The sequence below is a fragment of the Heterodontus francisci genome, chromosome 47 (assembly GCF_036365525.1).
Source record: "Heterodontus francisci isolate sHetFra1 chromosome 47, sHetFra1.hap1, whole genome shotgun sequence".
NCBI classification, from domain to species: domain Eukaryota; kingdom Metazoa; phylum Chordata; class Chondrichthyes; order Heterodontiformes; family Heterodontidae; genus Heterodontus; species Heterodontus francisci.
Window position 1 is genome coordinate 7,163,306 of NC_090417.1, and position 25,380 is coordinate 7,188,685.

Consider the following 25,380-nt stretch of genomic DNA (forward strand, 5'->3'; position numbering starts at 1 on the left):
TGTTTTCCAGATCTTGTTACAAAGCCCTTTCTACTGCTGCGAGCCTTATTTCTCCTTTCCCCAGAAGTTCAGTGTCTGAACTGAAACTGTGATTAACTGAAGGAAGACTGTGTTATCCCTGCGAGTCAGCAGTTATGAATCCCTGAACTTTTTTGTATCACCCCGTTGGCAGTCAAGAGGGCAATTGTTGCGGGGGTGGGGAATACAAACTGGGAACCCATCCGTGAGTAGGAAAAATTATACTGAGCGCTGGAATGCATAGCCTGAAAGGGCGGTGGAAGCAGATTCAATAGTAACTTTCAAAAGATAATTGGATAAATGCTTGAAGGGAAAACAAATACCGAGGAGGGGGCAAATTGGATAGTTCTTGCAAAGAGCCAGCACAGGCCCCCTGTGCTGTATCATTCCATGACTCCAAGATTCAATTGCACTGACTTCCACCCAATCGGGAGAGTAAGCCAGCACACACAGGTGGTAGTGCAGAAATAGGATTTTTACCCTCACCCTATTCCTGAATAAAATCCATCACTGGAGCAGCCACATATTGCCAGAAAAATCAGAAGACGTTTCATAAAATGGAACTTTCCATTTTGTCTGTCCAGATGACGACAGGTGTAGTTACATTTCACTAGTGCCCAGTGAAAATAGGTTCCCAAAGAAAAATGTATTTAGAAATTAATATTTGGCAAGATGTGGGAAATTAATCATTTGCATAATTTTGCATGAATTTTTGCAACTTTAATACAGCTACAGCTCAAAAAGCACCATTGTGTGTGAAGAGCTGGCAATTGGCAGGCAGAGAAGGTGTCAGGCACAAAATAATGTCTAAGGCTTGCTTACTGGCCCCTCCCATTCTCTCCACCTTCTTCTGTATCTGTTCTGTGCCTTTGTGATCAGAACAGTTGATCAGAAGAAGCCACAGTAGGAGCTGCCCACGTTGAACAGAAGTATGAATGTTAATGCACACGCACTCATGAAGATTGTGGTCTGCAAAAAAACTGATGTGTGAATTGTATGTGATATGTGTAGATGGGTGTACCCTTTGGGTGTGTGTCTGTGCTGGGTGTATCTCCTACATGTCTTCTGTGCAGGTATGCTGAGATTTTTGAGTATGGGCAGATACATTGGCAATTATGAAAGCCATCTGCTGCCAAAGCGGAGCAGTGAAGTGACCAGAACCGTTCACTTTGAGCAAGTTGATGATGGACCTGTAAGTATTACAGGAAACATCACAATTTGACAGCTGGAAAGCATGGATGCATTTGGAGATCATTGAAATGGCTGTATTAGTGCAGGTCCTCAGCACAAAATCAAGGTGGACCAGATGACCAAGAAAGACATATTGGTGATATTGGCAATGTGGAGGCCATTGGAAAAGGTGTGGCCATCTTTGGAATGAAGAATGAACTGCTCCATCTATAAGGAAAGCTCTATTATTAGATATACACTTGTGCTTCATGTAAAGCAAGACGACTTGGGCAAAGGTGATGAGAGCTCTCAAACAGGAAAAGCTGGAGGACATTTAGCCTGTGGTGTGATTTTAATTGCTAAAGAATGAAATGAATACATCTGTGGAAGGGTGGACCATAACCAAAGATAAATGCAGTTGTTGCAGATTATGTATATATTTCTGATTGGTGATAAAAATGCATGCACATGACCTATTTGTAATGGTGCTGTGTGTCCATTACATGTGTTAAATTGTGTTTGCCCCCCCATGAGTAGTGTGTGCAGTTCTGGTCACCTCATTACAGAAAGGATGTAATTGCACGAGAGAGGGTACAGAAGAGATTTATGAGGATGTTGCCAGGACTGGAAAATGTAGCTATGAGGAAAGATTGGATAGGCTGGGGTTGTTCTCCATGGATAGAAGGGGCTGAGGGGAGATTTGATTGAAATGTACTAAATTGTGAGGTGCTGGATAGAGTGGATGGGAAGGGCCTCTTTGCCTTAGCAGAGAGGTGAGTGACTAAGGGGTGTAGATTTAAAGTGATTGGTAGAAAGATTAGAGGGGAGATGAGGAAACGTTTTTCACCTAGAGGATGGTGGGGGTCTGGGACTCACTGCCTGAAAGGGCAGTCTAGGCAGAGACCCTCAACTCATTTAAAAGTAATCTGCAGGGCTACAGACCAAATGTTGCAAGGTGGGATTAGGCTCATTTTTCAGCTGGTGCAGATACGATGGGCCAAGTGGCCTCTTTCTGTGCCGTAAACATTCTATGATTCTATTCTATTATTCTATGTGTATCTTATGTGTAACTATCTGTGCTAACACTAGGTTTTCAATCAAATCTAATATGGAATTTTTTTTATGTGATGACTCCTTGAAGTGTTATAAACACCCAGCAGTTTTAGGTTTGTCTGGAGAGTTAAGGTGTGAAGCACTAGAGTGATGTGCTTGTGGTTACAGGCCTGTGAATAATGTGAATTAAGTATATTACACAAAGGGCTTATTGCACAACATCAAAGTGTGATGAGGTGTAATTTTTCCACAACATTTTGGTCTGAGTCTGCTTAATAAGCTTAGTGACAACACTGCACTAATGTAAGTGCATGTTGTATCGATGTATATACCATAAATGTATAATTTACATTTGCATGGTTACACTTTAGTCTATTGTCTATGTATGCACATTTATGTATCTGTAGTGCCAGTTGTAATTGTCTGTTGACAGCAAAAGAAAACTGAGCTGTCCCACAAATTTCCTCTATGTTATATTCTTTCTCTCTGCTCAAACAGATTCAAGCAGCACAGATGGTTTCAGATTGCTATGGTTACAGTAAAGGTAGGCATTGCACCCTGCATAAACACTGGTGTGAACATATACACTGCAATCGTTCTGTTCAAAAGTCTTACTTGCTGAAAGTCACAAGGCCTACGAATATGCTGCATGCTCTTAAGCTGTGATAAACTGTTGAGAGACATGTGGTTTGTTATCTGAATTTAATACATTCAGTCAATAATTCATCAGTCAGAATTTGAAATTAACTCCTCAATCATTCAGCACTATGTGGCCTGCTTGTTACCTTGGATCATTCTGTGTCCAATAGCCCAGAGGTTTTCATTGCTGTCAATAAACTGTTGTTTCCGCGGGTAGCCTCCAGAGTCAAATCCAGGATGTTGGAGCCTCCTACTCTCGTTGATGAGTGTACGAGTGTCTAATCTGTAGTCTGTCCCCTGGTTGAGGTCAATGTAGTTTTATGATCAGATGCATTTTCATCAAGTCAACCCACCAACTCTTCTCTCCCAAGTCCCAAACAACTGAGTTACTTGTGGTTAAATATGGCAAAGCCATTCTCAGGCAGAAGCAGATGAGCTCATGTGAGAAAGCCTGGGCTTTGGTCTCTGTTTGACGTCAATGTATTTTCAAGATCAGATAACAAAAGGTATCTTTACAGTAAGGCAACCCAATTGTTCTACTTCCCCAAGACCCAATGCTTAGAAGTGGCAAAATATACTCAGGAGCAGTTGCAGCTCAGCTCAAGTAGCAGACACTCTGTCTGGTTTGGAGAAACCTTCAACTTCCTGTTCAGTTAACTCGGTATTTGTATTTGGCTGACCAGGTGCCTGATTGCCCCTCATTTGAACCTTTGTGAATATGACTGAATCAGAGTTCAACCTTAAACAATGCTATATCTGTTGGTGTCCAGTTACAGTCAAGGATGACCTTTTGAGGCATAGAGTTGCTACTCCTTTCACCGTGTCCCTCCGAGGCTGAGGGGAAACATTATCAATTCAAGACAAAAGCAATTACTTTATCATTTTGAAGTTCTATGTGATAAGCAGTTATTAGTGATACAGTGCTGTCCCGATTTGTTACCTTCAGATTTGACTATTCCAAGGCTCTCTTGGCCGGCTTGCCATTTTCCACCCTCTGTAAACTGCAGCTCATCCAAAACTCTGCTGCTCCATATCCTAACTCACAGAAAGTCCCATTCACCCATTGATCCCATGCGCACGGACCTACATTGGTTGCTGGTCCAGCAACATCTTCAATTTAAAATTCACATTCTTGTGATCAAACCCTCCATGGCCTCACCTCTCCCTATCTCCATAACATCTTCCAATCTCTCTGCGCTCCTCCAATTCTGGCCTCATGTATCCCCGATTTCCTCTGTCCCACCATTGGTAACCGTGACTGGTCGTAAGCTCTGGAATTCTAGCCCCAAACCCCTCTCCCATTCTTTAAGACGCTCCTTAAAACCTACCTCTTTGACCAAGCTTTTGGTCACCTGTCCTAATATCTCCTTACGTGGCTCAGTGTTGATTTGGTTTGATAATGCTCCTCTGAAGTGCCTTGGAGCATTTTACTACATTCAAGGTGCTATGCAAATGCAGGTTGTTGTTGCATTTGCCTTCTCTTTTCTCCCACTCAGACAGTACCAATGTGCACAGCTCCTGAGCAGAGGAGGCGTCCTTCCCTGTAAGGGGGAAAGGAAGTTTCGCAAAAGAAGAACAATAAGGTCAATCTGACAGACCTCCAAATGACCCATTACAGGCTGGCCTGGGCAGCAGTCTGGAAAGGGCGACCTCTTCACAGGCACAGAGAGGGGAAGAGCAGCAACATAATAAAAGTCATTAAAAAGCTTTTTAAAAACACAGGCATGTGTTTTCATGAATAATTTGATCAGAGTATTGAGGATTGGCTGTCGAGCCAACCAGCAAGTCAGCCAATCTTACACATCAGTTAGCTGCTTCACCTCAGTTCCTGATACATTTCCACGTGCACACATTCTTCATGCCCTCAGGAATAACTGATTTTGTGATTGAAATAACAGAAATTGCTGGAAATACTCAGCAGGTCAGGCAGCATCTGTGGAGAGCAAAACAGAGTTTATGTTTCATCAAAATTGGCGAGAGGTCTGAAAGGTCAGATCTGACAGAAGGTCATTGGGCTGAATTTTACCAGCCCTCCGACATGGTGATTGGGTGGGGAGGACAGGAATATTCCAGCGGGAGAGGCCACCACGACCCCCCGACGCCAAATATGTCCCATCCCATTTTACCAACAGTGGCGGGACCTCAGTGCAGACCCCCCCCCCCAACACCACTCGGGAGCAAAACCCCAATTTAAGTATGTTGAGCGCTACTTACCTGGCCTGTATGCATCCCGCTGCTCGTTGCTCCTCAGTTCCTCATTTTTCACTGAACGGGCAGCTTTCACGTGCCGTCCCATTCACGAATGAGAGAAGCCGGCGGGACAGCAGAAGAGGGAGCAATCGCAGACAGTGCAGCTCAGTCTCTAAACAAGAGTCTCAACTCTGCATACTTGAAGGGAGATGGGAGGAGAGATGTTATTACTGGGGGCACAGCTCTGCTGGCATGAAGGGAGGTACTGCGTACCCTCCCTCCATAAATGTTGTCCGCTCTGCGCCATTGTTTATTTGTGTATGAAGGACCAATGGCACTCCAATGACCCTGTGTGTGGGGAGGGTGCCAGAAACAGCAGGAGTATAAAGTTAACTGGCTGGTGGGGGCCATCGATGCAGCTGGTAGAATATTTATGTGGTCATGCTGTGCCACTCTTGGTGTGAGCTAAGATGGGCAAGCCTTGACACGCCACATAGTTGATCCATGAAAGCACCTGATGTAATCGTCAGACACAAAGCTTGCCCTGTTCAGACCTCCAAATAAGTGAAGGATACAACTTTGTCACGTGGAGATGTGTATGACTCATCCTAGATTGTGTGATCCACTTCTCCTGAAGCTCCATATGCATTGCAGGCAAAACCAACAGGCAGGTGCAACCCACGTAGAGGCCTCCAGTCGTGAGCAGCAGCCCTCAAAGGGAGCTTGCCACTATAGACCACCACGCATCTGTAGGTCCCGCATGACATAATAGCTGATGTCAGAGTGCCAGTATCAGAGGCGACTGTGGACATAGGGAGAGGTGGTGACACATCTCTGTGCCCTGCTCTACGATGACTTGCAGCCCATGGGCTTCAGTGGACATCCTATGCCTGTGGCTCTCATAGTGACAGGCTCTTAACCTTTATGCCTATTCACCATTTCAGGATCCCACCGGAGACTTTTGTGGGGTCACACAGTCAGCAGTGCACTGCTGCATCAGGGAGGTCACTGATGCCCTGTACCAGAGGGCCAGTGAGAACGTCCGCTTCAGGACAGACCCCAACAGCTGGCAAATCTGTGCCTGCTTTCCAGGCAGCTGCCATGATGCTTTCATCCTGCACCAGTCCCAGCTGCCATTGCTCTTCACTGAACTGGCTCAGATGGAGGAGTGGATTCTTGGAGACAAGGGCTACCCCTTGCAGACATAGCTCCTGACATGAGTGAGACACCCCACCACTGCTGCAGAGGAGAAAAGGTGGAGGGGTAGCTCTGTAAATTAATGAAAGTATCAGCGTAATAGATGACCTAATTTCAGGAGACCAGGATGTAGAAGCAGTTTGGGTAGAGATGAGAAATCATAAAGGCAAGAAGTCACTTGTTGGAGTGGTGTACAGGCCATCTAACATTAACCACACTGTGGGACGGGATATAAAGGAAGAAATAATGGCAGCTTGTCAGAAAGGTACAATGATAATTATAGGGGATTTTAACCTACATATAAACTGGAAAAATCAAATGGGCAAAGGTAGCCTAGCTGAGGAGTGCATAGAATGTTTTCGGGATAATTTCTTGGAACAATACATTCTGGAGCCAACCAGAGAACAGGCTATACTGGATCTGGTATTGTGCAACGAGATAGGATTAATTAATGATCTCATAGTTAAGGCACCCTAGGTAGCAGCGATCATATTATGACGAGTATTTCAAACTTAAATAAGGGCAATTATGAGGGCATGAAAGCAGAGCTCGCAAAAGTGAACTGGCAAATCAGGTTAAGGGATAGGTCAATAGAGATGCACTGGCAGACATTTAAGGGGATATTTCAGAATAGATACATTTCAACGAGAAAGAAGAGTTCGAAGGGTGGGACCTGCCATCTGTGGTCAACTAAAACAGTTAAAGATAGTAACAAACTTAAAGAAAAAGCCTATAATTGCGCAAAGATGGGAAGCAGGTCAGAAGATTGGACAGAATATAAAAAACAGCAAAGAATGACTAAAAGATTGATAAAGAAGGTAAAATTAGAGTATGAGAGAAAGCTAGCTAGAAATATAAAGACAGATAGTAAGAGTTTCTGCAGACATTTAAAAAAGAAAAGAGTTAACAAAGTGAGTGTTGGTCTATTGGAAAGTGAGTCTGGGGAATTAATAATGGATAATAAGGAGATGGCAGATGAATTGAACAGATATTTTGCATTGGTCTTCAGTATTGAGGATACAAGTAATATCCCAGTATTAGCTGGAAGTCGGGAAATGGAAGGAAGGGAGGAACTCAAGAAAATTACAATCACCAGAGAAGTGGTACTGAACAAATTGTTGGAGCTGCAGGCTGACAAGTCCCCAGTTCCTGATGGACTTCATCCCAAGGGTGTTAAAAGAAGTGGCTAGTGAGATAGTTGATGCATTCGTTTTAATTTTCCAAAATTCCTTAGATTCGGGGAAGATTCCGCTAGATTGGAAAATAGTGAATGTAACTCCTTTATTCAAAAAGGGAGGGAGACAGAAAGCAGGAAACCACAGGCCAGTTAGTTCAACATGTGTCATAGGGAAAATGATAGAAGCTATTATTAAAGATGGTATAGCAAGGCATTTAGAAAAATTCAAGGGAATCAGGCAGAATCAACATGGTTTTGTGAAAGGGAAATCATGTTTAACCAAATTGTTGGAGTTCTTTGAGGGAGTTACATGTACTGTGGATAAATGTGTACTTCCAGAAGGCATTTGATAAGGTGCCACATCAAAGGTTATTGCAGAAAATTAAAGCTCACGGTGTAGAGAGTAACATATTGGCATGGATAGAAGATTGGCTCACTAACAGGAAACAGAGAGTAGGTATAAATGGGTCATTTTTTGGTTGGCAAGATGTAACGGGTGGTGTGCCACAGGGATCTGTGCCGGTGCCTCAACTTTTTACGATTTATATCAATGACTTAGATGAAGGGACCAAAGGTATGGTTGCTAAATTGCTGATGACACAAAGATAGGTAGGAAAGTAACTTGTGAAGAGGACATAAGGGGGCTACAAAAGGGATATAGATAGGTTAAGTGAGTGGGCAAATGGAAAGTGTGAAATTGTCCACTTTGGCAGGAAGAATAAAAAAGCATATTATCTAAATGGTGAGAGATTGCAGAGCTCTGAGATGCAGAGGGATCTGGGTGTCCTCGTGCATGACCTACAAAAGGTTAGTATGCAGGTACAGCACGTAATTAGGAAAGCTAACAGAATGTTATCGTTTATCATGAGGGGAATTGAATACAAAAGTAGGGAAGTTATGCTTCAACTATACAGGATTTTGGTGAGACCACATCTGGAGTACTGTGTACAGTACTGGTCTACTTATTTAAGGAAGGACATAAATGCATTGGAGGCAGTTCAGAGAAGGTGTACTAAAGTAAGTAATGTGCAGACTGCCTTATGAGGAAAGATTGAACAGACTAGGCTTGTATCCGTAGACTTGTAGAAGAGTACAAGAGGTGACCTGATTGAAACTATAGGATCCTGAGGGGTCTTGACAGGGTAGATGCAGGAAGGATGTTCCCGATGGTGGGGGAGTCCAGAACCAGGGGTCATAATCGAAGGATATGGGGTAAACCATTCAGGACTGCAATGAGGAGAAATTACTTCAGACAGTGGTGAGCCTGTGGGACTCACTATCACAGAAAGCAGTTGAGGCCAAAACATTGTATGTTTTCAAGAAGTTAGATATAGCTCTTTGGGCGAAAGGGATCAAAGGATATGGGGGAAAGCGAGAACAAGTTACTGAGTTGGTTGATCAGCCATGATCATAATGAATTGCGGAGCAGGCTCGAAGGGCCAAATGGCCTACTCCTGCTCCTATTTTCTATGTTTCTATGTTTTTAGAACTGGGGTCACTGTTTAAAAATAAGAGGTTGCCCATTTAAGACAGAGATAAGGAGAAATTGTTTCTCTCAGAGGGTCGTGAGTCTTTGAAAGTCTTTTCCTCAAAAGGCGGTGGAAGCAGAATCTTTGAATATTTTTAAGGCAGAGGTAGATAGATTCTTGATAAGCAAAGGGGTGGAGGTTATCGGGGGTAGGTGGAAATGAGGAGTAATCAGTTCAGCCATGAACTGATTGAATGACCGAGCAGGCACGAAGGGCTGAGTGGCCTTCTCCTGCTCCTAATTCGTATGTTCGCATGTTCATATGAGAAAGAAAACGTCAGCCACAGGGCGACAGGAGCTACCACTGAGCAGGCAATTGGCATGCTAAAAATACGCTTCCGCTGCCTGCATAGATCGGATGGTGCCCTGCAGTATGAGCCAGAAAGGGGAGCTCATATCGTTGCTGTTTGCTGTGCTCTGCACAAGTACGCACTCAACAGGGGAGAGGCCTTGCAGGATGAGACAGACGTAATCAGGACTCGTCCTTGGACAATGAGGACTTGCAGCAGGAAAGGCACATGGAAGGACAGAGAGCATCCAGGTGTCGCATACAGGGTGAGCAGCAAGCAAGAGATGCATGGCAACACCGTGTTGACCGAAGGTTCACAACACCATAGAAACCACCATGGGCTCTGCAAGCCACATAGCAACCTCGTTCACCTGTTGTGCAGCAGTCCACATCTGCAACATCTTTGCATCCAGCATTACTGGCAGCAGTAGACTGAGCTATTGTCCATGTTACTGCATCTGTGGAGACACACATTAGGAACACTGGCATGGCAATGATATTATTCTATACATTGACAGTTCTGAAAGGCCAATGACGTAATGGGAGGAGACACAATCAACTTTTCACAGTGTTGTGTCACCTGTGCAGATCTACTTGTGGCACGGTGGTTTTGGGAAATGCTTGCAGGTGCCGTTTCTGTGCTAGCAGCCTGACTGGAGGATGTCTGCTGTTTAGATTTCCCTTTGGCTGTGGCTGACTTTGGCAGTTGTGCTGTGTGCACACGAGGCCTGGAGAGCCCAGACTGGCTGGGGGAATGATCGTTCATCCTCTTCTGGCTTTGGACCCTTTGCCGCCAGATGGCCCGAAGGCTACTTACCTCCTCTGCCATCTCCAGCCAGGCTGCCTTGGTCATGCGGGAGGGCCTATTCTTACCATCGCTGGGGAAAAGGACCTCCCGCCTTGCCCACGCAGCCTGGAGGAGAGTGAGCAGGGAGGCTAAACAGTGGGGTCACCCTCGAGCGCCCCTCTGCCATCTCTGGTTTTTGCTCTGGTCCTTTAAATGCAAACGTGATTCCACAGTGTAACAGCTCTCACCTCTGGCTGAACAGTTTTCTTGCACATGTTTGAAAACTAATACAGGACTAGCGATGAAATCTGTGCTATTGCCCTGGTTATTCATCTATGACAGATCGACACATGTTTACGTACACTTTGCTTCTGCAGTCGTTGATCATAACTATTGTAATATTTCTGGTTTGCAATGCAGCTAGAATATAAACATATTTCTTGGTTCTTTAAGAAGTACTTTTAATTCCAGTTACATGTCTTTTCACATAACAGTTTGCAGAGAAATGAATGCAGATTCCCAATGCATATTAGGCTGAGGCTTTTCACAATCAGGTGATTACAAGCTCATAGTATGCAGATATTCTTAAATTATGGGAGATGGAAAGGACAGTATGAGATACAAGAAGTTCATATGTTATTAATTCATAATTTGTTGCTCTCAGACTGTGACCTGTACCTACTGCTGATTCAGCTTCCTAGAAACTGGCATTTTTACAGCTTTTCCAACAGAACTCTGCACAGTGTGTCTGAGTCAAGCAGGATCTCAAACAGCCATGGTTGTCGTAGAAACTGGCTATTGCTGTTAGATCATGCATCAGTATTTCAGCTGGCTGCAGTGTTATCTGCAAAGTTTGCACCAGTTGTTGCTCTGTAACCCTGTATTTTGCCTTGACGTTTTCAACCGTCCGAGAATATGTGAGCAGCTTTTACACCACTTTGACTTTATACCCATGTGTATTTGCCTTTTACATACCATTCAGTCTCACATCCTGGTGTGTGCAAAATTAAGATTATTCACCCAGGTGCAGCATGCCGACACGAAGGAATGTTACATTTGAGTGGAAGAAGAGGATCTCAACTGGACAGGACACTGGGACAAAGCAGAGTTAAGTATGTGGCAGCAAAGCAGAAAGTGCTGAAAATTAACTCTGCTTCTCTCTCCACAGATGCTGCCAGACCTGCTGAGTTTCTCCAGAACTTTCTGCTTTGCTGCCAGATTGACAGCATCCCCACTCTTCATTAGTAAGGTAAGCATTTATTTGGCAGCTGTCAGGAAGCAGGTGAGAAGGAATATGCTGAAGTTTGGCTCATGTGCATAGCTCACGGAAATTCATTACAGCAGCTCACCTCTTATTGACATATGTTTAGTACTGTGTCATAAATATTTGCTCTCCTGCAGGGATAATTTTCCCGCCCTCTAAAAATTCTCTTTCATTTCTGTGAATTGGCACAGGATGATCCCATCTCACCATAGCTCCACACAAGTGTAATTGAGCGTTAGCTAACTGAGGCCACAGTATAACGTTCTCCTCCAGTTGTCGTTGATCTTATAAAATGAGGTCAATCTCCCTCAAGGAGATGGGAAAGGACAGTATGGGATACAATAAGTTCATGTATTATTACCTCATAATTTGTTGCACACTTGGCTTCTTTAGATCTAATTTTCCCAGAGCTCAGTTTTAGTTCCTCTTTCCCCTATTATCTTCAAATGTTTTATTTTTCAGACTGTGACCTGTACCTACTGCTGATTCAGCTTCCTAGAAACTGGCATTTTTACAGCTTTTCCAACAGAACTCTGCACAGTGCGTCTGAGTCAAGCAGGATCTCAAACAGCCATGGTTGTCGTAGTAACTGGCTATTGCTGTTAGATCATGCATCAGTATTTCAGCTGGCTGCAGTGTTATCTGCAAAGTTTGCACTAGTTGTTGCTCTGTAACCCTGTATTTTGCCTTGACGTTTTCAACCGTCCGAGAATATGTGAGCAGCTTTTACACCACTTTGACTTTATACCCATGTGGTGAATGTAAGGGGTTTGGTTTACCGATGGTACAAGCTGATGTAACTGTAACTCCCCTGGGTGGCTCAATTTGATGTGGTACACGGATGAGGAAGGTTCCAGGTTTAATCCCCAGTCTGTGGTGAATTATCTGATTTCATTTGGGTGCCAATAGCTGTGGATTTTGTTTTAATATTTACTAGGATGTGAGCAACACGAGCAAGGCAACATTTCTTGCCTATCTCGACAGACAATTACACCGAATGTACAGCACAGAAACAGGCCATTTGGCCCAACTGGTCTATGCTGGCATTTATTCTTCACATTAGCTGCCTTTCACTTCTCTTCGACTCACCTGATCAACATACACTTATATTCCTTTCTTCCTCATTTGTTTATCTAGCTTTCCCTTAAATGTATCTATGCTATTCACCTGAACTACACCTAGTGGTAGTGAGTTCCTCATTCTTGTGGGTAAAGACGTTTCTCCTCAATTCCATAGAGGATTTATTGATGATTATCTTTTATTTATGGCCTCTAGTTCTGGTCTTTCCCACTAGTGGAAACATCTTCTCGATGTCTACCCTGTCAAATACCTTCATAGTTTTTAAGACCTCTATCAGATTACTATTTGTGAAAGCTCGTTGTGCACAAATTGGCTGCTGCGTTTCCTACGTTACAACACTGACGACACTTTAAAAAGTACTTCATTGGATGTAGAACGCTTTGGAATGTTCATGAAAAGCTCCATACAATTGCAAGTCCTTCTTTTTGTTATCAGGTCACCTCCCCAGCATTCTCTTCTCTGGAGAAAATAGCCACAACCTGTTCAGCATTTTCTGATAAATATATCCTCTCAGTTCCGTGATCATTCTTGTGAATCCTTTTTGCACTTTCTCTAGTGCCTCTATATCTTTTTTATAGTATGGAGAGCGGAACTGTGCACCGTTGTCTCTGAGGACATGAGGGGTCAACCACGTCGTCTGAGACTGGAGTCATGTGTAGGCTAGGCTGGGTTGGGGTGGCAGCTTCTGTTGCTTGTTTGATATTAGGATTATATACAGCGATCAAGCAGCTGTGCTCATCATTGTTTTCTGGTGTCAGCCCATCAATGAGTTGATATTATTCAATTCCAATTGCAGAACTTTGCACGGTGAAACTACCTTGGTGCCTCAATGACCGTGGGTTATGAAAGGGCAAAATCAACCCGGCTTCCTCTTTCTTTTTGCGATCGGGTAACCTGTGCTGTAAAGTATGTATGTGTGGATATGAGCTGAGTACAGGGTCTGGTGCTTCTAGGATGCTTTCGACAATCAAATGGTTCCTGCTGCTCACGAAGGGGTGAATTTGTTCACAAGATAATTACACATGCGGAAGGCCGTATATCCCATTTTAATTCATTCATCCTGAAAATTGTACTGTTAATTGTAATTATCCCAGAGTTTCTACTTTTTCTACCGCAAAGATTACTCTTTCTGGAAATCCTTTCCAGAGGCCAATCATTCTTTGCATCAGCAGCTCGGTTCAAGAGCTTGGAGGAGCAAAAATCCTTGTGACTTTCCATTCATTTATTTCAGAGGTCATGAAAACAGCGAGAAGCTTGTGCCAGATTTTGTAAAGAGGGCTTCCACCCGACCGACTGAGAAGGAAAGCCTACCCTTTTCTGCCAAGGCCCACACATTACGAATGGCCATTTGCTTCAGGCTGCCTGAAATCCTGGAATGTATGCCAGCAATAACTTTCAGGAGAGGAGGGGAGGGGAGAAAACATTTTAAAAGGGCATCAAACAGACATTATATTTCATATTCCTTCCATTGAAAATATATTTCTCACTTGTAGGAATCTACTTGCACCTATTGCTGATCTGTGTGGAGTCAAGTATCATGTGATATTCACAAAGTTCTGCAGTGCATGCCAACTTCCTGTCACTCAAGTATTCACATTACACACAGGTAGGTTTGAAGACATCAATCAGAACTGAGGAGCTAATTGAAGTGAAATATAATATGCAAGTGACAGGTCTGTGCAACTTATTGGAACACACAGGATACCAGCAATGGGGAAAATGATGTATAGGTGCAGGCAGGAAAGGCAAGAATAGATGCATGATTAAAGCTATTTATTGATGAGAAGGTGCTGGTTGTTTGGACACTGTTTGAAATGCTGTCTCCAGCATTCCCTGAAGGTCACAGGACACAGGGAAACAGTAATCTAGAAGGAGGATATTGTTGACCAGCTTGTCACAATGTTAGACAAGTGCAGACAATGACTGAAAGGGCAGCGTTACTAAACTACCTGAAGGTGATACTCTGCACCAACAATTTCATCTTATCTAATCCCTTATATATATTCTCTGGAGTTTCGAAGAATGAGAGGTGATCTCATTGAAACATCTAAGATTCTAAAGGAGCTGGATAGGGTAGGCACTGAGATTGTTTCCACTCAAGCACAAGGGCACAGCCTCAGGATAAGGGGCTAATCATTCAGGACTGAAATGAGGAGAAATTTCTACAGGTCAAAGGATTGTCAATGTTTGGAATTCTCTACGCGGAAGGTATTGGATGCTCCATCGTTGAATACATTTAAGGCTGGGATAGACAGATTTTTGGTCTCTCAGGGAATCAAGGGGTATAGAACCATAGAAAAATTGCAGCACAAAAGGAGGCCATTCAGCCCATCTTGTCTGCGCCGGCTGCAAAGCTATCTGCACAATCTAATTCCACCTTGAAGCACCTGGTCCATAGCCTTGAAGGTTACAGCACTTCAGGTGCATGTCCAGGTACGTTTTAAATGAATTGAGGGTTTCTGCCTCCACCACCATGCCTGGCAGTGAATTTCAGACACCCACCATCCTCTGGGTGAAAAGGTTTTTCCCCATGTCCCCTCTAATCCTTCTACCAATCATGTTAAATCTGTGCCCCCTGGTAATTGACCTCTCCGCGAGGGGAAACAGGTTCTAGGCCTATCTAGGCCCCTCGTAATTTTGTGCACCTCAATTAAGTCACCCCTCAGCCTCCTCTGTTCTAAGGAAAACAACCCGATCCGATCCAATCTTTCCTCATAGCTGCAACTTTCAAACCCTGTCAACATTCTTGTAAATCTCCTCTGTACTCTCTCCAGAGCAATTATGTCCTTTCTGTAACGCAGTGACCAGAACTGTACGCAATACTTCAATTGTGGCCAAACCAGTGTTTTATACAGTTCCAGCATTACATCCCTGCTTTTGTATGGGTATGGCGAGCGGGAGGGAAAAGTGGTGTTGAATCCCAAGATCAGCCATGATTGTTTTAAATGCAGAACAGACTCGATGGTCTAATCCTGCTCCTATTTCTTGTGTTCTTGTTTCTTCACAGTTTCATTTGTATTTCTCTATGCTTGTGCAAATTGGAGAACACAGATGATTGAAATGTACATGCAAAGCTGAGAGCACACTAAACATGTGAATAAGGCAATTTATACCAATTGATAAATACAAAGACAATGAGACCCTGTGCTAGTTAACTTTGTTCTTCCTCTGTCAATGAGACTGAAGTGAGATCATGCTCGATTTTGACCAGGGAACGTTTGCTGTCAAGAGGAAGTTACTGATAGTGTTTACCGACATTGCAAAATAGTTCCACATGTGAGAAAGTGTTTCCACTAAAATACTTCATTGTGTTTTGCTTTTCAACCAAAGTTTCAGTCAGTTGTCAAAGGGCATTAGTTCTCTTCAAGTCTTTTCTAGCTGCAATTGGAAAATCTGCAGTCACAGCTGGACAATGACAGTTTAAGAAGCAAATTAGTTCTTTCCAGCGGCGCAGGTTTTCCACAAATGTAGGACTGGTTAAAGTGTCAGCTGTGGCTCAGTTGGTAGCCCCCTTGCCTCGTCAGAAGGATGTGGGTTCAAGTCCCACTCCAGGACTTAAGCATCAAGACATCCAGTGCAGTGCTGTTGCTCGTACCAGTTTTTGGATGAGGCCTTAAACTGTGCTACTGTCTGCCCTCACCAGGTGGACATCAAAGATCCCATGGCATTTATTTGAAGAAGTGCAGGAAGTTATGCCCGGTGTCCTAGCCAATATTTATCGATATCATATAAACACATTCTGTGGTCATTATCACATTGGTTTTTGTGGGATCTTGCTGTGTGCAGATTAGTTGCTGTGTTTCCTGCATCACAACAGTGACTACACTTCAAAAGCACTACATTGGCATAAAGTGCTTTGGGACTTCCTTTGGTTGTGAAAGGTGCAAAATAAATGCAAGCCTTCCTTTCTTTTACATGTCACGATCTTGTTTTTCTTTCTCCTCGGGAAATATTGTGGTTTGCCTTTAAGGCTGTAAAAGATCAGTACTTCTTTAAGGCAGCAAGCTCCCAAATTTGTGAGCCATTTCAGTGGCATAATAACGGCAGAAGCTGACAGTTTCACTGTCATCACCACGGCAGAAGCTGGGGCGATTTGCTCAAGGCACCAAAGCAAGTGACCACAGCTCATCAAGTAGCTCCGAATATTGTTTGAGAAACACCAGCCACTCGAATCCTGCACTCTTCCCAAAAGAGAAATTTTCACAAGCTAGCATTGAATCTGAGCTACAGGGGAAATGTTGGATAACATCACCATTTTCTGCCTGAAGAAATTTGAGTAAAGATAGCTGTCTAAAAAGTGAGCACAACGTATTTCTTAAACAGATTTTCAGGAATGCCAGATTTGAAATGCTCTTGTTGTGTGGTTTCAATGGATAGTCAAAAGTATTCATAGAATTCAGACCTTTATGAAATGAGTGCACGCACTCAGACATGATGGATTACGTTTCATCTGCTCAGAAGATGTTTGTGAGATTATATAGTCGTTCTTGTGGGTGGAACAGGTTTTTCATTCGCACAGCAGAGTGTTGAAGTAAGGACTTTGATAAGAATGGTGCCTGAGTCAAATATAGAAATGTAGATAGTTCAGTACAGAAGACAGTTCAGCCCATTGTGCCTGTGTTGGTTTGAGCCCATAATGGGAGCTATCAACTCAAATCCCATTCGTCTGGTCTGTTCCTGTGTCATTTACATTTTCCCCTTTTACAGTTATTCCTATCTGCAACCCTGCTTTTAGAGATTTGTGCAGCTGCACCTCCAGATCTCCGTTCTTCCACTCCATTGACAAGCTTCCCATTTATACAAGATTGATGACTTCTTTTTCCCAAAATCTACTGGTTCATATTTGTCAGCATCAAACTGCTTTGGCCACAAGTGCACAAGGATGAGCAGCAACAAAGTTGGCTGCATAAAGCATCTGATGCAGTCCAGGACAGGCATCCACATTTCCACAGTGCATGAATGGCATCCTACAAACTCCTCTGCTTTTTACAGAAATTTGGAGATTAAAAAGGTTGCCTCCTCCGCTGTTGCTTTTTAATTCCTACCCAATGACAGCCAAATTACTGAAAGGAAATCATTTTCGGGAAGTTTCTTCACTTGATCGTGTTCGAGTGTGTTAGCTTACACAGAGAAGGACAGATTCAAACAACAACCAGAGGTAACCGATTCTTACCTTTTCAGATTGATACCGATAAATTCAGAGGTAGCGTGTTCTGCAAGATTCCTCTTCCTCCAAGTGCCTGGAAGTTTCTGATGAGGAACAGATGATCTTTAACCAGAGGCTGGGAAATGAACCGAGTCATCAGTGACAATGAACACAACTGAAAACAGTTGTGGAATCTGGCCGCATTCTGATGAGGAGGAGTGTTTTCAGTCTATGTTGTGCTGTTCAAAGCCAGTGAGGAAATTCAGTCTGTTTTATTTTGTTACTTCAAAATCACCTTTCACTTGTTCTGTACAGTCAGCTATGATAGATAGGCTGAAATCTACAATAATACTGACAGAGGACTGACAGACGTCAGATCTATCATAAAAATGAGAACAGCTGTCACTTCCACTGCCATTCAGGAGCCTAGGCTCACTGTTAGTCTTGTTCTAAATTAGTTTGCAATCCCTGACAGAGGTCAGGAATGGTTTGCTTGGACAGTCAAATCTCTGGAGACGTACGGGCGAGACAGATGTACCTACACATGATGATATTTCCTCCTCTTTGCCTTCTTCCCCTGCCATGAGTTTGCATTGCATCAGAATTATACAGCTCTAATTTTTTCACTGCGCTCACAGTAGAGATATGGCCATTCATTCCTCTAGACACCAACAAGGTCTTCAAGGAATTTGGAGTCTAAAGTTGCATGGGTTAAGCACCTTCTAAAGCACCTAGTCAGTGCACTCAAGACCTGGTGAATTGCAGTCCGAAATGGTTAAGTGCCAAAGCTCGAGATGTAGTCTGCTGACTGCAAACCAGGTGCCGTGGTCAAATCATTAGCACAATTATTCACGGCTCCCAATGCAGGTTCAGCTCTGCACAGGGAGTGAAGCTAATAGGGCACCTGCAAATCCATGTACGGGTGAAAAATAATGTGACTGTTTAATGCTAAGTGGGAAACTCATGGTTGCTTCCATCAATTCAATCGCCATTGGCAGCCTCTGATAAGGCTCATATGGGAAATGGGGGAAATAAATCTTAGGCCAAAGTGTAATATGAAACCCAACGTGGAGTCGTGGAATAGGGTCCGGTGGGGGTAAATGATGGAGAAGCCCATACCTCAGATGTCAATGAGGCAATACAGATAAGGGCTGAAGTCAACTTTAGAGCCAGTGGCAATGCTGGCCTGTGGGGGAGTACAGTTGCCAATCTCAGGACATTCTATCAGATTGTCTCAGAGCAGTTTCAGGAAACCTTGCACCCATGCACCCACTGAGCCTAGAAAATGGTCCTTATCATGTGGAAGAGCATTAGTTGTTGTTTTTTGTGGCAAAATAAAGTTGTATTAGCACAATCTCTGACATATCATGGACTTATCAAGAAATAGTAAAGGTCAGGTATTAATTCTAGTCCTACTGTTCACTATGATTCTCCAATTTACTATGACTCCATTTGTTAGCTAGGGTGAAACAAAATGTTTCCTCATCTGTAGCTTTGCAAACCCACAACCCTAATTTCGTTTGTGAATTTAAAAGGGTTTTGTTTGCCGTTACGATTAGGTGCGAGTGCAAATTCAGCCCAGAAGTCCAAACAGGTACCTAAGTGTCTTCCAGAAGCCAGCGAGAGATAAATTTAACTGGTCACAGGATCATAGGAAATAGGAGTAGGCCATTCAGCCCATCAAATCTGCTCCGCCATTCAAACAGATCATGGCTGATCATCTACCTCTACGCCATTTTTCCCCACTATCCCCATAATCCCTTGATGTCATTCGTATCCAGAAATCTAGCGATTTCTGTCTTGAACATGCTCAATGATTGAGCTTCCACAGCCCTCCACAAAGAAATTTCTCCTCATTTCAGTCTTAAATGGCCTGCCCCTTATTTTGAGACTGTGTCCCCTGGTTCTCGACTCACCAGCCAGACAAAACATTCGATCCACATCTACCCTGTCACGCCCTGTAAGAATTTTCTAAGTGTCAATGAGATCACCTCTCATTCTTTGAAACTCTTCAGAATACAGGCCCAATTTCTGCAAAGTCTTCTCATAAGACAAGGCTGCAATCCCACCATCCCAGGGATTAGTCTGGTGAACCTCTGTTGCACTCCCTCTATGGTAAGTGTATCCCAGGTATAGAGGCAGTCCAATCAACAGGGCCCACTTTTGATTGGCAGTTTCTTTGTCCATTGGCAGTGGTGGACCAATGAAAGGGTACATCACCACTTGTTATCTGCTGCATTGCTTTGACCGATTGGTTTCAGTTCGGACCAATGAAAGGGTGGATCACGGTTTGTGATGACAGTTTGGCTTTGACTGCAGTGGCTTTGGTTTGAGGTGAGTGCTGGCCAATGGGGCAGCTGTGTTTGCAGGGGAGGTATGATGGCGATGTTGTCAGTGTGAGCCGGAGCCCAGGGTCAGGCAAAACTGTTATTGCACAGAGTGGAAGGGTTTCAGTGTCTGCCTCTGTAACTCAGCAGACAGAGCTTAGAGTAGGTAGAGAAATTGTTCCCACTCGTGAAAGGATCGAGACTGAGAAGGTTCAAATTTAAACTATTTGGTAGGAGAAGCAGAAGTGACATGAGGAAAAACTTTTTCACTTTGTCAAAAACAAAATGGTACAAAAAGGTCATGTCCTTCATGTACAAATCAAACCTTTACATACAAAACATGTGTCTGATGACTGTAGGAGTTAACGATCTTTATTTTACTACAATATAATAGGCCACAAACCATGTTACATACTAAATTTAAAATTCTTATCCTTGTCTTTAAATCCCTCCATTCCCTCACCCCTCCTAGTCTCTGTACCTTCCTTTTGCCCTACATATTGTTCAACTTGAACTTACTGTTCCTGTGGCATCAGGCTCTCATCTATCTCCTGCTACCATTGCCCCACCATTGGTGGCTCTGCATTCAACCGTGTAAGTCCACTCTCTGGAATTCCCTCCTAAACTCTCTCTATCTCATTCTCATCCTTTAAGACTCCCTTTTACCTCCCCTCTCTTTGATCAAGTGTTTTCTTTGTTTGGCTTGCCATCTGTGAAGTGCCTTGGGATGTTTTTCATTATTAAAAGCACAGAATCAGTGTTTTCATCTGTGTATGTGCGTGTGTCTGTCTGAGGGACAAACGGCCCATGTTGTGAGCTCTGGTGTAAATAGCGGCTTCAGTGTGGATGGGTTAGTATCGGAATAGCAGACAGTCTTGTACTGACTCTTAAAGTGCTGCACAGCATGGTGCATGGCCTAATGAGTTGGAGACCAGCAACATGTCTTATGACAGGTTTTACTGCAGAACCATGAAACTGCAAGGCATTTGTGAATTAGTGAGAGGTGGTGGTGTGAGCATGGGTGTTTAAATGTAGACAGAAGTAATTGAAGTTGCTTGTTGGAACTGTTCATCAATGACAGCTGGCAACAAGAACTCAAGTCTGTGAATGTACGTGGAAAGATTGTTGCTCTGAAACAGCTGTGGATGAAGAGTTTTATTGGTGGAGCTGTTCTGGCTTTATTTGGAATGGCATGGCAGGGACATTGTGTGGGAGCAAAATTTTACTCTTCTACTTTGTAGGTGTGGCTCGCTCTGTTCTGCTTTGCGTTAAATAGAAGAGTTGCTTTGGACTGGACAATAAACAAACCCCAAATTGTTCCCTCATGTAGGATATTTGCATGCACACTAGACTTGATTCCCAGTTACTTTAAACGCAAAGCAGAACACAGCGAGCCACACCTCTCATCCTCCCTGCAAAGGCCCGGCTATAAAACTCCCCCAGCTATGATGATCTGAGTAGTCTTGTACTGCACTACAGCTGAGAAAGAAGCAATGGTGCTGTGAAGTGATGCAAGATAACTTTTTGCCCCTTCTATGTCTTTTGCTATTGATTTCATAACCAAGGCTACACTAAAATGGGTAAGAATTATATAGAATGTAAGCACTTTTCTGGAGGGACATTGAGTCTCCTTTGGAAGTTTACAAGCATCTGATTTCATTGCTTCTGGATTACTGTCCCACCTTTCTTAACCACCAGTGATGGTGATGCAGGAGGCTCAGAATAAATAGGAGAAATAAAAAAATATTCAGGAGGAGAAATTCAACTGCATTTCGCCTGTTTTTTTGGGTGTAAAAGAATCAAGAGGGAGGCGAATTTTGGGTGGAAACATCCCAATCTGGCCTGCAAGCACAATGGTCACCATATTGGAAGAGGTCACCTACTCCCTGAAATGAGCAATTAGCACCTTGCACATGCAAAACGGATCTTAACACCAGGTATGTAAAACAAACATGCGTATAAATATCCGACTTGAGGGAGCAATTTGGATTTGTTTATTATCCAGTGTGAAGCAAATCTTTCTATTTATAGGACAAGTGGAGACCATTGTGTAAAATGGGGCCCAATGCAAAATTTGAGTGAAAAAGGGCGGCACTTGTGTTGCACAAGCACCGCCTACTTGTACCAGGTGGCTAAACCAACATTAGTTAAAGGCTGTTCATGAAGTGGCCACAAAGTGCTGTTAAAAGTTCCAATTCTGTGGAGTCAGAAGGAGCAGGAGTTCTTTTCCCAGCATAACATCGCAAATCGAAACACGAAGTAGCATTTTTGTGTAAAACCTCCATTTGTTCTCATTATGCCTTGTCCAGAAATATTGAATGTTTTGGAACAGAAAGGTTGCACTCGGAATAGCAGACTTTCTGGCCAATGTGGCAAATATATCAAGACTGATCATACACTATTAAGTTACACAATTTCATGCAGATTTCTGATTTTAGATATTCAAACATCTAAATACTTATTAATTTATTGTAAGTTGAGAAACAGCAAAAAGCTTGTAATATGATATTGCATAGGGCAGTAGGCTGTGAGCAGAAATGCATTGTATTATTCAAAATTATTCATTTCTTGGGAATGTTTGTATGAATTTTAGTTTTTATTCACCTTCTGGTAATGAAGTCTTGCTTCAATCGTATAGAACCTTGGTTTGACTGTACCTGGAGTACTGTGTGCAGTTTTGGTCCCCTTACCCTCAGGAAGGATATTACTGCCATAGAGAGTGCGCAATGAAAATTCATCAGACTTGTTCCTGGGATGATGGGACTGTCCTATGTAGTAAGATTGGGGGAACTGGGCCTGTATTCTCTAGAGTTTCGACAAATGAGAGGTGATCTCATTGAAACCTACAAAATACTTCAAGGGACAGACAGGGTAGATGTAGGGAAGATGTTTCCCCTGGTTGGGGAGTCTGGAACCAGGGGACACAATTTCAAAATAAGGAGGAAGCCAGTTAGGACAGAGATGAGGAGAAATTTCTTTACTCAGAGGGTTCTGAATCTTTGGAATTCTCTCCCCCAGAGGACTATGGAAGCTCAGTCATTGAGTATGTTTAAAGCAGAGATTGTCAGATTTCTAAATATAAAATGACATCAGGGGATATGAAGATAGTGTTGGAAAAAGGCATTGAAGTAGATGATCAGCAGTGATCATATTGAATGGCGGGGCAGTCTCGATAGGCTGAATGGCCTACTCCTGTTCTTATGTTCTAGAAATAAAGCAAAAGTCTCACTATCAGAGTAAGCAATCTGGTTCAGCAGGATATTCAGTAACTAGTCCTGCAAGCTTTGACATGTATCACAGGGTTGATTCAGTCTCTGATGTTAACGGTTCAGCTCATGATGAAAGTGGACACTTGCAGGAAGGGCTCTTTGGGAATCAGCATGCCACATGTGGTGGGATTATTGCTCGAGTCCTACAATTACATAGCACTTGCCATGTCCATAACCCTTTCAACATCAAACAGTTATAGTGTCAGAGATACAGCACCGAAACAGGCCCTTTGGCCCACAGAGTCCACGCCAACCATCAACCAACCATTCATACTAATCCTACACTCATCCCATTTTTCCCCTCTCACATCCCCACCTTCACTCAATTCTCTTACCACATACCTATACTGGGGACAATTTTTACAATGGCCAATTTACCTATCAACCTGCAAGTCTTTAGCATGTGGGAGGAAACCGGAGCACCTGGAGGAAACTCACACGGTCACAGGGAGAACTTGCAAACTCCGCACAGGCAGTACCCAGAACCGAACCCGGGTTGCTGGAGCTGTGAGGCTGCGGTGCTAACCACTGTGCCACTATGCCGCCCTTAGGTAAAGAAGATTTTGATGAATCTCTATCTTGTTTAATGTCTGTTCTTTGCTGTTGACCTGTTTTAGCTGGTTTAGAAGTGAATATTATGAAGGCGGCTATTGGATTGAGGAGAACTAAAATCAAGATGAGAGAAAAACCATAATGGCCTGGATATTGCGGTAGCAATGAAAGGATGATGCCCACCGTGGACCTTGATAAAAGCTGCCAGAGGTTTAGCAGACTCTCAAGCATAGATTTCCTCTATTCTGCCATCACTTTGAATTTGGCACCACGCTTTGGGGATCTGTGGCATTCAGCAACAGGACAGCAGCAGGCAAGCTGACCAGCAATCAGAGTGAAGAATTCTCAGACAGCAATACAGGAGATAAAAAGCATGGAATACAACTGACATTTTAATCACTGTACACTAAGTGAAATACAAATTGGGGAATACACATGCAATTAAGCAAGAAGCTGAAATATCAAACAAAATTTAATATTGATTATTTTAAAATTCATGCAATCTGAAATCTGAAGGAATGAGACTCACACATATAAAGTTAGCTTTTCAGGGCTAGAGAGGGAGTTCAGTAGTAATTATGATTTAGTATGCCATTAAAACTCCTCATTGAACAAGGCTTAAGTTTTTCATTGTTTTTACAGTGCCAGAAAAACTGAAATTCATGACAAATCAGTGTGGTGTTGACTGAATTTCTGAAGACGGCAATAATGCATATTGTGGAGGAGCAGGGTATCACTGACAGCAACTTCTGGATTACCACGTTTAACTGCAATGTGCAAACACCCGAAGCTTCTGTCAGTTTTACCCAGTGATAACAAGTGCTGCAATTTTGACTGTCATTACAACCACAATTCTGGGGCCAAGGATTTTTTTTAATTTTAAGGAACATATTATTGTTTCCTCATTAAGCCCTAATAAAAGGCTGAGAAAATAATTTTGCAATTATAAATATTTCAGCAATTTTAATATAGTCCTTTAAATGGCATGAGAAAGGATAGAATGTGGCCATATGTTGTAGTGAAATGGCTTAAAGGTTATTGTGTGGAATTTCTCTCTAGTCTTCCACCCCAAATAAAATAAACAGTCTATATTAAAAATATTGTCAGGGACATGAAGAACTAACTTTTAACAGCACTGTCTTGGCTCTGATGTATAAAATACAGATGCAGAATGCAACAGACACAGATTTCCTGTTTACACATGTTTTATGAAATTTCCCTGAAATCTTTGTTTTGAATTTGAATATTGCTCTTTGGGTAGATGAGCATGCAGTAAATGGAACCCATGGGGAATTAGATGTGCCTTTAGTTAACTCTTTTTTTGTTCTGCAAACAGATATTGAATCATATTGAATAAAACGAATTGGAAGTGAAATTTGATCCCTTCATTCTGTGCGATTCTGTACTTGAATGTTTGCGAGATGTGGCCAACAAAATTCCAATATGTTTTCTGCTTTGGAATATAAAACAGAAATGAAGTCGGTTTTTCTCCTACTAATGTGTAGTTATCCCCAATTTTAAATCGCATGACAATTAGCAGCTGAGCCTTCTGCTCTCTGGATCCCAAGCTCTGGGATTTCCTCCCTAAACCCCATCTGCTTCTTTACCTCTCTTTCCTCCTTGACCAAGATTTTGGTCAATCTGATATAACATCTTATGTGGCTCCTGCCGAATTTTGTTTGCTAATGCATCTG

At 42.9% G+C, this 25,380-nt stretch overlaps 1 long non-coding RNA gene across 1 annotated transcript; it reads left to right on the plus strand.

The window, feature by feature from the left end:
• Positions 1 to 14: 14 nt before the first annotated feature.
• Positions 15 to 24,973, plus strand: LOC137357057 (uncharacterized). The gene is made up of 4 exons (XR_010971127.1): positions 15 to 223; positions 2,740 to 2,785; positions 11,217 to 11,297; positions 23,752 to 24,973. It is a non-coding gene; the product is annotated as an uncharacterized lncRNA (long non-coding RNA).
• Positions 24,974 to 25,380: the final 407 nt, after the last annotated feature.